The sequence below is a fragment of the Canis aureus genome, chromosome 1 (genome assembly GCF_053574225.1).
Source record: "Canis aureus isolate CA01 chromosome 1, VMU_Caureus_v.1.0, whole genome shotgun sequence".
NCBI classification, from domain to species: Eukaryota; Metazoa; Chordata; class Mammalia; order Carnivora; family Canidae; genus Canis; species Canis aureus.
This window is the reverse complement of record NC_135611.1, coordinates 109,916,575-109,930,303: the sequence shown is the minus strand read 5'-3', so window position 1 is coordinate 109,930,303 and position 13,729 is coordinate 109,916,575.

Sequence of the window (13,729 nt, the reverse complement as noted above, 5' to 3'; positions counted from 1 at the left end):
TCACTAGCCAAGGGATCCAGATGGAAAGGGTCTTCCCCAGCTCCTGGTTGTGCACACTGACATAACTAATTAATTCAGAGTTCTGAGACTGGGTGGGTACAGAGTGGAAGGTCTCTATGCCTGTATGGACCACCTAGAATCTTCCTTTCCCATTCCTCAATGACATCCTGGGCCCTGACAAATCACATTTGGTGAGAGAAAAGTCCAACCAATCCTGTATAAAATTCCCTCCCTGGGGCACCTGGGTGGCTCAGTGGTTGAGCACTTGCCTTTGGCTCATGTCATGATCCGGGGACCTGGGATGGAGTCCCACGTCGGGCTCCCTGCAGGGAGCCTACTTCTCCCTCTGCCTATGTCTCTGCCTCTCTATGTGTGTGTCTCTCATGTACAAATAAAATCTTTAAAAATGTATTTTTAAAAAATGAAGCACAGGTATGGACTCTTTGGGCATGATTTGAGATAAAGTGAAAAATAATAAAACAAGCTAACAGAATGAGGATGACAGGTCATCTATCCCCCAGGGACAATCAACTCTGCTCCCAATGTACAAAAGTAACAGAGGATATTCCCCGAAACTAGGATGAGGCACCCTATAGGGTTGGTATTGATCACCTATTGCTGGGTTGGAAATTGTCCCCAAGTCCAGCAGCTTAAAACAGGAAATAGTTACTATCTCCCAGTTTCTGAGGGTCAGGAATTTGGAGGCAGCTTGGCTGGACGCTTCTAGCTCGGGGTCTCTCTTGAGGTTGCAGTCAGGATGTGGCTGGGGCTGCTGTCATCCGAAGGCTTGTATGGGGCTGGAGGACAAGCTTCTGCAATAGAACATTCCCAGGGGCTGTTGGCTGGAGGCCTCGGGGCCTCACCACATTGGCCTCTCTGCAGGATCCTCGAGCATCCTCATGACATGGCAGCCAGCTTCCTCCAGAGCAAGCGGTTGCAGAGGGACAGCAAGGAGGCCGCAAGGCCTTATATGACCTGATCTCCAAAGCCACATGCCTGTAGCTTCTGCCACCTGTTAGAAGTGAGCGTCCATGTCCAAACCTACTCGAGGGGAGTAGAATTAAGCTCCACCTCCAGAAAGGAAGAGCATCAAAGAGTGGGTGGACACATTATAAAACCACCACACAAGGACCCCTGGGTGGCTCAGTCTGTTAAGCATCCGACTCTTGATCTCAGCTCAGGTCTTGATCTCAGGGTCGTGAGTTCAAGCCCCACATTGGGCTCAGGCTGGGCATGGAGACTAGTTGAAAAACAAAACAAATTGCCACAGAGACCTCTTTCATTCCTGGCTCATTTTCTGCCTAACTCGTAAAAATTAAAGCCACCTATGCATTGAGGGAGAAATTGCTCCCTCAGAAGTTCCTGGGAGAGCAATGGGCTAGCTGATTTTTCTCCATTCTTCATCCCAGCCCGTGCTCACACATAAGGATTTGGCTTAGAGCTAAGAGGAAAAAGGTGTGCAATGGGCTCAAGGGCAAATTCCCCCTTTTCTGAATAGCACCTTCTGCCTATGTAGAAATCTAGTTTCCGCCCTATGTAGAGCTAGGGAACAGTGAGACAGGTAGTGAAATTACAGCAGAGAATCATTACCAGGCAAAAAGGAAGCCCAGCGCACCATTAAGATTTTCTGGGAAAAATCAGGGAATTTCCAGCTAATAGTGGCTCAAACATAGCAAGAAAGCCAAGCAATGGAAGTTGTTGGAGTTGATCTAGCAGGTCAGCAATGTCAGTTTCAGAGTCTGCAATTTTCCTGGTCTCTCCTCATTGTCACAAAATGGCTGCAGCCACTCCAGCCATCATGTCCACACACCATGTCCAAAGACAGGAAGCAGGGGAAAGAAAGGAGAAAGCAGGGAATTTCTCCTCATTAAGGGTGGCAACACCTTCTCCCAGAATTAGTCAGCAGACCTCTTTTTATATCTCTTTGGCCAATACTGAGTTACATGGGTACCCTCTGACCAGAGTGGGGCTGATTAAGATCTAGGAAGCTCTGGCTTATACTTGAACAAAATCTAGGTTCTGTTAGGAAGGGAGAGGGGTGGGGAATAGCTTTGTGGATAAGCACTAAACAGTATTCCATACGAGTCTGGTTTATCTATTGCTGCACACCAAACTGCCCCAAAACTTAGTGTTAGAATCAACATTTGGGGGCCCCCGATGGCTCAGTGGTTGAGCATCTGCCTTTAGCTCTAGTCGTGATCTCAAGGTCCTGGGATTGAGTCCCACAGGGAGCCTGCTTCTCCCTCTGCCTATGTCTCTGCCTCTCTCTGTGTGTCTCTCATGAATAAATAAAATCTCAGGCAGAGGGCAGAGGCTGGCATTTAGTCCTGCAGAAGCCTTAGCTGCTGTTGTTCATGAGATTATTCTCTGCATGGTGACCAGAGGGATCTCTCCAGGGCACAAGGACACCTGCAATTGCTGGAGATGGGAAAAAGACTCCCCAGTATGGGTGTTTCCTCCTCAAACTGAGTCAGGTCTAGGGAGCCTTGCAGAGTCCTAAGGTTTTCTGGTTACCCGGGATGCATCAGAAACCCCGATGATGAGCCACACACAGCAGGTACGTGGGCCACACACAGCTGGGCCCACAGACAAGCTTTCCTTGCCATACCGTGTTCTTAAATTTTTAATTCACAATATTTGCATCAAGAAGTTCCCCACACCAACCTGCATTTCTGCTGGAACTGAGTCCTGGCTCCCCCTTCCGTGGGGCACACATCCTCCACTTGTCAGAGTCTCTGTCCTGCCCACTTCTTCCTCCTCACACCAGCTGCCTGGTCTCTGTGGATGCTTGAGTTTGGGAGCCCTGCTCTAGTGCAATTTGGAAGGCAGTATGGGATCAAACATCAGCCAGGGATGTTTCGGCTACAAGTTACAGAAAACCAAACTGACAGCAGGCATAAACGATAAGGATATTTCTTAGTTTCTTGATTACAATTTTGGAGGAGAAAGGCTTCTGGGTTTAATTAGCAGGTCAAAGAACCTGGGTTCTTGGGTTTACAAGAATCCAGATTCTTCTCATTCCTCCTCTTGTTGCCCTTTGCCTTCCTGGGGTTGTTTTGTTTTGTTTTGTTTTGTTTTGTTTGCCTCATGGTCACATTATGGCTGCCAAGCCCCAAGCACCACCTTCTCATGTAACAGGCAAAAAGTGGGCACGTGGGGATGGTGACAATCCTCTCCTGTCTTGCTTCTCCCCTTTTATCCAGTAGCAAACGTATTTCCCAAAAGTGGCCAGCACACTCAGTGGCCAGAACTGGGTCACTGCCTACCTGCGGCTAAGGGAGTCTGGGAAAGAAAGGATCGGCTTTCTTCACCTCTTTAGTATGAGGTAGTAAATGGGAGAGGAGATGGAAGTGATTGTCCCATCAACATTATCAGGGACTGAGATGCACTCATGTCCACTGCAAAAATAATTTTTAAACACGGAGGTGGGGGTAGGGGGGTGGGGAGTGGGAGAGAGATGGAGCTATTCCTTCTATCCTGCAGCTGCTGTGGGAGGGATAGATACTATTTTGCATCATAAAATCCATCTAGGGAGGGAGAAGCGGGGGGAGAACCAGCTTCGATGGGGACCTGAGTGGTTCAGTTGGTTGAGCATCTGCCTTTGGATCACATCGTGGTTCCAGCCTCCTGGAATTGAGCCCCATGTAGGGCTCTCTGCTCAGTGGGGAGCCTGCTTCTCCCTCTCCCTCTGCTTGTGCTCTCTCTCTCTCTCTTTGTCAAGTAAATAAATAAAATCTTAAAAGAAGAAGAAGAAGAAGAAGAAGAAGAAGAAGAAGAAGAAGAAGACGACAGCCCAGGTGGCTCAGCAGTTTAGCGCCGCTTGCAGCCCAGGGCCTGATCCTGGAGACCCAGGATCAAGTCCCACATCAGGCTCCCTGTGTAGAGCCTGCTTCTCCCTCTGCCTCTCTCTCTCTCTCTCTCTGTGTGTGTGTCTCTATGAATAAATAAATAAAATCTTAAAAAAAAGAAAGAGAAAGAAAGAAAGAAAGAAAGAAAGAAAGAAAGAAAGAAAGAAAGAAAGAGGAACCAGCTTCAAGAAAATGACAGATTGAGACCATCCCCAAAACATCCATCTTGTTTGCTGCGCAGCCAGGAGGCTCCATTACCAACCTCCTCTGCTCCCTGTTCTTTTAAGCCTGTCCTTGGGAAGAATTTGAGCAAGAGTCTGGAAGACTCTCTTAGAAATTGTTGCAATATTTGAAGAAAAATGACCTCCCCAAGAAGCCTCCATTTCTGATGGGCTATCTTCCTTGATTATTTGTTGCCATAGTGATAATGTGGTCAAATACTCTTTTTCTTTCTCTTTTCTTTTTTAAGAATAAATAATCATAGGTCTTCTCTGTCAAATCAGGCAAGGATCACTTCTCTTCCACAAACATGATGCAATAAAAGCCCAGGGCTCTTCTAGATTTGTTGTTGTTGTTTTTTAAAAGGTTTTCTTTATCCACCTTTAGAGAGAGAGAGAGAGAGAGAGAGTGCAGGAGCAGGGGGTGCGGTAGAGGGACCTCGAGGGAGAAGCAGACTGTCCCCTGAGCAGGGAGTCCAGACACGGGGCTCATCCCAGGGATCTGGGATCATGACTTGAACCCAAGGCAGACGCTTAACAGACTGAGCCACCCAGGCACCCCTATATTTGTTTTGTAACAAAGAAATTGCAGGTCTCGGGGATCCCTGGGTGCTCAGCAGTTTAGCGCCTGCCTTTCCCCGGGGTGTGATCCTGGGGTCCCGGAATCGAGTCCCGCATTGGGCTCCCTGCATGGAGCCTGCTTCTCCCTCTGCCTCTCTCTCTCTGTGTGTCTCTCACGAATAAATAAAATCTTTTTAAAAAGAAAAAAAGAAATTGCAGGTCTCCTCTCAACCAAGGAACAGAAGCACTTAGCACACGGCGGAGTCAGCGCGCCTGCTGAGGGCAATTATTACTATTAGGTCCAGCGCGCCATCTGGTGGTCGATGGGAGAACAACAGGACTCTGCGGTGGAAACCCAGTGTGGCGGGGGCGCGGACTGTTGGGGCGGTAATAGCAAAGCAACGCAACAGGTTTCTTCCTGGTGCTCTTAGACTGAGCCAGGACACCTGCCTACTTTGACCAACAGGATATGACACAAGTGACATTATACAAGTGCTGGATCTAGCTTTAAGAGGAAAAGTAGCTTCCTTTTTTTTTTAAGGATTTTATTTATGAGAGACACAGGGAGAGAGGCAGAGACATAGGCAGAGGGCGTAGCAGGCTCCCTGCAGGGACCCCAATGAAGGACTCGATCCCGGGACCCAGGGATCACGACCTCAACTACTGAGCCACCCAGGTGCCCCATCTTAGTCTCTTAAAGCTGTAAGAGCACTGTGCTGTGGGAAGGCTCCAGAGAATCCAAGCTCCCAGCCTGTGAGTGAAGAAGCCAACTGGAAAATGGATCCTCCAAGCCCCAGCCACCTCAGCTCATGGTGCACAGAGCGGAGATGACCCCCAGCCCAACCCTTTCCAAATTCCTCACCCACAAAATCATGACTACTTAGGAAGAGAAACCACTACTGTGCTGCTTTTACAGAGGAAGAGACCAAGGTCCAGAGAGGCCCACACAACTGGGAAGCACTGGGACCAGGATTGGGAATTGGGGACTGGCCCAGAGCCTCAGAATTCTTTCCCACTACACTATTTAGGAATAGAGATGGGCTTTGGGCCAGCACAGACCTGACTGAGGGCAGGAGGGGCCTCTGGGCCCTGTAGCAGCTGCCCCTCCTCTGATTGCTGCTTCCTTTAGAGGCAGAGTTTCTACAAAACAAGGTTTCTCCCACTCACCCTGATTTGTCCTCGTGCCAAAGGAGTTTATGTAGGAGAGATAAAAACCAAAGACCTGGCAACAAAGACCTGGCAGAGATAAAAACCAAAGACCTGGCAACAAAGACCTTGCAGTTCTATGGGCTACTTGAAGACAAGTGACATTGGGGAAGAGGGTGTCACTCTCTGAATGGTACTTAAGGATCCAGGACCTGGCCTTGCCTTCCTTCTTCTTCTTCTTCTTCTTTTTTTTTTTTTTTTAATGAGTTACAAAAGATCTACAGATAAATCCACTGGGGCTCCTTGATGCAGCATGGCCTTGTGGTCAGGAGCCCTATCCTTGGGCTCACACAAACCTATGTTCAAACCCCCACTTTGCTACTACAGCCTCAAATTTCTTTTTCTTTTTCTTTTCTTTTAAGTAATCTCTATGCCCAGTGTGTGGGTCAAATTCACAGCCCTGGGCTCAAGAGTCACCAGCTCCACCGACTGAGCCAGCCAGGCGCCTCAGTGTCCTCATCTTTATTTTTTCTTAAGATTTTATTTATTTGAGGGAGAAGAGAGAGAGCACAAGCAGAGGGAGAAACAGACTCCCCACTGAGAAGGGAGTGTGATGCACTCAGTCCCAGGACCAGGACCCTGAGATCATGACCTGAGCCGAAGGCAAGTCACCCCACTGAGCCTCCCAGATGCCCCCAGAATGGAAGATTTTGAACACCCAGCATAAGCATGCCCTGGCTGGGCCCTGACCCATCCCTGTCCTCAGAGATGTCATAGTCCAGTGAGGGGGGAAGAGGGCACTAAACAAATGTATTGGGTATCTACTGTTGCATAACGGATTACCCCATAGCTTAGAGGCTTAAAAAGTGAACATTTATTATCTCTCCATTATCCAGTGGTCAGGAATCGGCCTAGCTGGGCACCTATAGCTCTGTGTGCCTCACAAGGCTGCCCTCTTATCTCAAGGTGGAAGATCTGCTTCCAAACTCCCCCAGTGGCAGTGGGCAGGCCTCAGGAGCCTGCTGGGTGCTGGTGGGAGGCATCAGTCCTCGCCTCTGGACCTCTCCATCCGGCAGTTCCCAACGTGGCAGCCAGTCTCCGCAGAGCAAGTAAGACACAGAGGGTGGGCGAGACAGAACCAGTCTTTTTGTAACCTAATCCTTGAAGCAGCATCCCACCCCTTTCACCGTGTATTTGTTAGAAGCCAGTCCCGGTGTCCTGCCCACACGCATCCCAGAATCATGTGAATATCAGGAGGGGGGGGTTCTTGGGGCCAAGTTAGAGGTTGCCTATCTTGTGGACAAGGTGATCATCCATGTGACCAGGGCTCCATCTGGTGGGAAGGGATGGCAAACAACAAGGCATGTGACAAGATGGGAAGTTTTACTGGTAACAATTTTTCTTTTGAGATTTTATTTATTTCTTCATGAAAGACACACAGAGAAAGAGGCAGAGACACAGGCAGAGGGAGAAGCAGGCTCCACACAGGGAGCCTGATGGGGGACTTGATCCCGGGACTCCAGGATCATGCCCTGAGCCACCCAGGTGCCCCTCCTGATAACAATTTTGATTCTATGGTTGTGTTGTCAGGAAAAAAAAAAACACAAATGGGCAGCCCAGGTGGCTCAGCAGTTTAGTGCCTCCTTCAGCCCAGGGTGGATCTAATCCCATGTCAGGCTCCCTGCATGGAGCCTGCTTCTCCCTCTGCCTGTGTCTCTGTCTCTGTCTCTCTCTCTCTCATAAATAAATAAAATCTTTAAAACAAAATAAGTTTAAAAATAATAAAAAATAAAACACAAGCTAAATTTGAATTTTGAAAAAGAATTTTCAGCATCAGTATATCCCATGTAACATGTGGGATATACTTATACTAGAAACAACTCATTGAACATCCAGAGAGGGGCATCCAGGAGGCCTTTGGCAACTCAAGCCTGGAATTCAGAGAGAAGGCTGTGTGATACACAGAATCCTGAGCCCCAAGAAATACCCACATCCTAATCCCTGGAACTCATGAATGTTATGCTCCATGGCAAAAGAAAAAGAATGTGCAGCTATGTTTAAATTAAGGCTAGTGGATATGGAGAAATTTTTTGGGATTATCTGCGTGGGTGGGCCCATTTCCACCACGATGCAGGCAGAGAGCATAGTTAAGCAGCCACAAGCCAGAGACCCCAAGGCCACCCCTGGAAGCTGGAAGCTGGAAGCTGGAAAGCCTGCTGAAGAAGCAAAGAAAAGCCCTGTGGGCACTTCAGTTTTGAACTTCCTTTTTTTTAAAAGATATTTATTTATTTGTTTGTTTGTTTATAAGAGGCACAGAGAGAGAGGCAGAGAGACAGAGGGAGAAGCAGGCTCCTTGCAGGGAGCCCAATGTGGGACTCAATCCCTGGACTAGGATCACACCCCAAGCCAAAGGCAGATGCTCAACCACTGAGCCATCCAGGCGTCCCCGGTTTTGAACTTCTAACCTCCAGAACCATGTGACAAGGCACTTCTTTTGTCTCAAACCAGCCGGTTTGTGGTACGTGGTGGTTACAGTAGCCCTAGAGAACCAATATGATAAGGAAACAAGGGTACAGGGTGGGGGGTGATGAGGGAAGCAGAGGCCAGAGAGGAAGATGCCACCTTGCTGGCTTTGCAGGTGGAGAGACCACTGGCCAAGAAGGAAAGCAGGTGCCTCTGGAAGCTGGAACAGGTTAAGAGGTGCATTCTCCCCTGGGGCTTCCAGAAGCAACAAGGCCCTGGCAGCAGCTAAAATAAGCTCCCCGCGACCCGTGACCGATTGCTATGCTCCCGAACTGTAATAATACCTATGCGTTGTTTTAAGCTGCCACATTTGTCACAGGAACCACGGGAAATGAACACAGCAGGCTGAGGACCAGGGTGCAGACAGGGAGGGGCAGGTATGAGAGAGAAAAGCGTAGGGGGGAGTGTCATCGGGCGGAAGGGTAAAGTGGCATCAGGGCCTGGTCCCAGGGCACAGGCCACAGAGGAGCCAAAGCAATCAGAGAGATAACACGGACATGAGGGATAAGAGCCAGGGGGCTGACACCTGTCACTCATTAGGCAGCACAGAGCTCTCACTTCTCAAAGCCACCTCTGTGCCGATGGCTTCCCGTGGCGCTCTCCCGCCCAGCCCCGTCACCATCACCGTCACTGTCACTGTCACCAGAGCCCCAAATTCCATCAGGCCTTGGCTGCGCTTACACAGAAACCACAGGCTGCAGGTTCCAAAGGTATAACCGACCAGGAGACATGAATGGAGAAGCAGGGGACACTGTGTCCCCCAGGATGATGTGATAAATGTGCTGGTTTGACAGTGAAAATGTAAAATCCACAAGACCGGCACTTGTCTGCTTAACTCACCCCTGGGTTCCTAGAGCCTAGAACCGTAGGTCTCAAACTGGGTGATCATTCCAGGACAAATTCGACAGTAAGAGCTTTCTGGTTGTCACGGTTGGGGTCAAGGGCAGGGCTACTGTCATCTAGTGGGTGGGGGCCAGGGATGATGCTTAGTATACACACACACACACACACACACACACACGAGAATAATCCCGCAGAACAACGGCCCTATAGATGTCCGAGTCCTAGTCCCCAGAATTTAGGAATTTGTTAGGTGACACAGAGAAGGGCTTAAGGTCGCAGACAAAATGAAAGCCTGCTGAATCAACTGACCTTGGTACTGAGGTCATCCCGGACCACCCAAGGATGCACAGTACCCTCTCGAGGGCCCTCAGCTGCCGAGACCTAATGGGAAGAGGGAGAACCAGATGGGCAGCAGGAAAAGGTTCGAGCCCACTGTTGCTGCTTTGAGGATGTGGGAAGGTGCCACGGGCTGAGGAAAGCATGAGGCTTCTAGAACCTGGAAAAGACAAGGAGACAGATTCTCCACTAGAGGCCCCTCAGAAGGAATATAGCCCCCCCCTCCCGCCCCGACGCCTTGATCTTAGCTCATGAAGGCCCATTTTGGATTTCTGACCTTTACAAGTGGAAGGGCGGGGCACCCGGGTAGGTCAACGGTTGAGTGTCTGCCTTTGGCTCAGATCATGATCCAGGGGGCATGGGATCCAGTCCACATCAGGCTCCCCACGGGGAGCCTGCTTCTCCCTCTGCCTGTGTCTCTGCCTATCTCCCTGTGTCTCTCATGAATAAATAAATTTTTAAAATCTAAAAATAAATAAAAGTGGAAGAGAGGGGCACCTGGGTGGCTCAGATGGTTGGGCATCTGCCTTCAGTCCAGGTTATGATCTCCCGGTCCTGAGATTGAGCCCCACATCAGTCTCCCAGCTTAGTGGGGAGTCTGCTTTTCCCTCTCCCTCTGCCTCTCCCTGTGCTCATGTCCCCTCTCTCTCTCTCTCTCTCTCTCTATCCCTGTCTCAAATAAATAAATAAAATTTTTTTTAAAAAATAAAAATAAAAGTGGAAGAGAATAGAGTCACCACCCTCCATCTGTGGCAGACACATTCCAAGACAGCCCCCAGCGGATGCCAGAAAACACAGATAGTACTGAACCCCAGATATACTGTTTCTTCCTATCCATACATACCTGTAATCAAGTTTAACTTATGAATTAGACACAGTAAGAGATGAACAGCAATAAGTAATAATAAAGTAGGACAATTACAACAACATTCTGTAATAAGGGACACCTGGGTGGCTCAGCAGTTGAGCGTCTGCCTTCGGCTCAAGGCCTGATCCTGGAGTCCCAGGATCGATTCTCACATTAGGCTTCAGGCTTCCTGCATGGAGCCTGCTTCTCCCTCTGCCTGTGTCTCTGCCTCTCTCTGTGTGTGTTTCTCATGAATAAATAAATAAAATATTTTTTTTAATTCTGTAATAAAAGTTATGCAAATGTGGTCTCTCTCAAAATATCTTTTTTTTTAAGATTTTATTTATTCATGAAAGACAGAGAGAGGCAGAGACACAGGCAGAGGGAGAAGCAGGCTCTGCTTCTTATTGTACTGGACTCACTCTTCCTCTTTTGTGTGTGGGTGTTCCAATAAAAACGTATTTGTGAACACTGAAGTTTGGATTTCATATAATTTTCTCATCACAGAATATTCTTCTGTTATTTCCTGAGCACTTAAAAACAGATAACCATTCTTTGTTCCTGGGCAGTACAAAAACAGGCAGCAAGCCAGATTTGGCCTGTGAGCTATGGCTTTCTGACCCCTGACCTAGGATATTAAGTATCAAGAAGGCAGGGACCTTGCTCGTTATATCTATTATTATTATTATTATTATTATTATTATTATTATTAAGGGTTTTTTTTCAGGCAGGGGAGGAGCAGAAAGGGAGAATCTCAAGCAGGCTCCATGCCAAGCGTGGAGCCTGACGTGGAGCTCTATCTCATGATCTTGAGATCATAACTTGAGCTGGACACTTAACCGACTGAGCCACCCAGGCGTCACTCCCCCATCCTTTAATTAAGTTTTTTATTTTAATTCCAGTAGAGTTAACACACAGGGTTATATTAGTTTCAAAAGTATCACTCTTCCTCCTCTTGGGATGACGTGAGCCAATAAAATGTCCAGGTGATGAGACGAAGTGAAGGGGAATGAGGTAGGCACGTGATGTAATGTTAGGCTACTCTTGACCTCCGACAACACGTCAGAAGGAGGATCATCTGCTTCTGGGTAAGAGGGGACTGCTGTAAACTGGTGTTGCTCCAAACCAGTGAATTTGTGGTCATTTGTCACAGCAGCCATAGGAAACTAATACAGGCCCCAAATGTCAACGGAGTCGGGAGTGAGAAAGTCTGTCCCGGCACACAGAAAGATCCCCGAAGGCATGGATGATTGAAAGTTGGATCTGTACAAATGATTTCATTTTTGTGGCCAAATATGCTTCCCGGTTGGTCTCTTAGCCAATGGCTTGTCAGTAAGAGGTGCCACCCACCATAGTCACCCTGCTGACATTTCGTCTTTGACCTTGAGGCCAAGGACACCACAAAACTTGCCTCACATGTGTGCTACAGGGAGGGGTGTTTCATTATTGTGCGGTTTTGACAGGGACTAGAATTTATTCCTCAAGCTTGTAAGATTTAAGCCCTGATGGTATCATCACTAATCCAGTTATAATTAACTCGCCGCTCACAGAAATGGTGGAGAAGCTCCTGGAATTAAGTAAAGAACCCCTGAGCTGTCCTCCCCCGCCCCCTGCCCCATTATCAGTTTATGTAAGGAAACGTGAACTTATGTTAAAGCAGTTTCAGGTTCATTGTCAGGTTTTATTGAGATACAACTCGGGTCACTTGGGTGGCTCAGCGGTTGAGTGTCTGCCTTCGGCTGGGGGCGTGATCCCGGGGTCCTGGGATCTAGTACCACACCGGGCTTCTTGCAGGGGGCCTGCTTCTCCCTATGCCTGTGTCTCTGCCTCTCTCTGTGTGTCTCTCATGAATAAATAAATAAATAATCTTTAAAAAAAGAGAGATACAACTCACATCCCGTACAACCCACCCTTTGAACATGTACTACTCAATGGTTTGGGGTATATTCACCAAGTCGTGCAACCATCACAATCCATTTGAAAACATTTTTACCACCCCAAGCAGAAATGCCAAAGTATTCCAACCAAAACTGCAAATGTCCATGTTCATAGCGGCATTATGCACGATGGCCAGAAGGTAGAAACAACTGAGATGTCCATCAATGGGTAAATGTATAAATAAAGTGTGGTGCATTCACACGATGAAATATTATTAGGCCATGAAAAGGAGTGAGGCACTGCCACGCGTGGCAAGTAGATGAATCTTGAAAACATTACACTAAGTGAAATAAGACATACACGGGGAGCCTGGGTGGCTCAGTCCATTAAGTCTGCCTTCAGCTCAGGTCATGACCCCGGGGTCCTGGGGTACAACCCCCACATTGGGCTCCCTGCTCAGCGAGGAGCCTGCTTCTCCCTCTCCCTCTGCCTGCCACTCCCCCTGCTTGTGTTCTTTCTCTCTCTCTCTGTCAAATAAATAAATAAACAAAGTCTTAAAAAAAAAAAAAAAGAAAGAAGACAGACACAAAAGACCACGTAACACATTATTCCACCTACATGAAAAATCCAGAATAGGCAAATAATCCATAGAGACAGAAAGTAAATTAGTGCTTGCTAAGGGCTGGGGGAGGTGGGATGGGATGTGACGACTTCGTGGGTACAGGGGTTTTGGGTAGGAGTGAAGAGAATGTTCTAGAATGAGATAGCAGTGAAGGTCATCTGAAATTGTACTGAATGACACTGAACTTACGCTTTAAAATGGTTAAAATGGTACGTTTTGTGTCCTGTCGGCCTTCCCACTATACAACAGAGAAACACTGTAGTAATTAGCAGTCCCTCCCCCACTGACCCCCGCGGGTCTCCCACAGTCCCAGCCAACCACTAATCTACTTCCCGTCTTAACAGCAGTTTCATTTTTAACCACAGGGCAGAGCCTGGCACTTGGTAAGTTCTACATAAGCTGGGGCTGCAGTTCTTGCCATGATTTTCATTTGTATTCTAACCAAAGGCACTCCTTCGGGAAGCTTTCAGCACCCACAGCGGCTGGAGATGGGAGGAACCCTTCCCAACATGGGAACTGGCTTTTCAAATCCAGTCGGATCTGGGGTGTTCTGGTTTCCTGCCTTTGCCTGGAAATTCCAGTGCAGCCCCTACCAGAGGCTCCCCCTTCTAATGAAAAGCCACACATTGCAGCCTCATGCACCAGAGCTGGCCCACAGGTGAGTTTTCTTTGCCCATGCAGTGTTTTAATTTTTTTTTTTTAATTTCAAGATTAGGAGATGTCTCTAAAATGGGAAGACCTGCAACCTCCCAGTTAATTCAAGTACTCAGCTGGAGCAGCTGTAAACGAAACATGACTTCACTGTTAGCAAAATTGCTTCACTGTCTCCTGGCCTCTAGAAATCATCCCCCCTCCGTTTTTTAAGATTTTATTTATTATTCATGAGAGACACACAGAGAGAGACAGA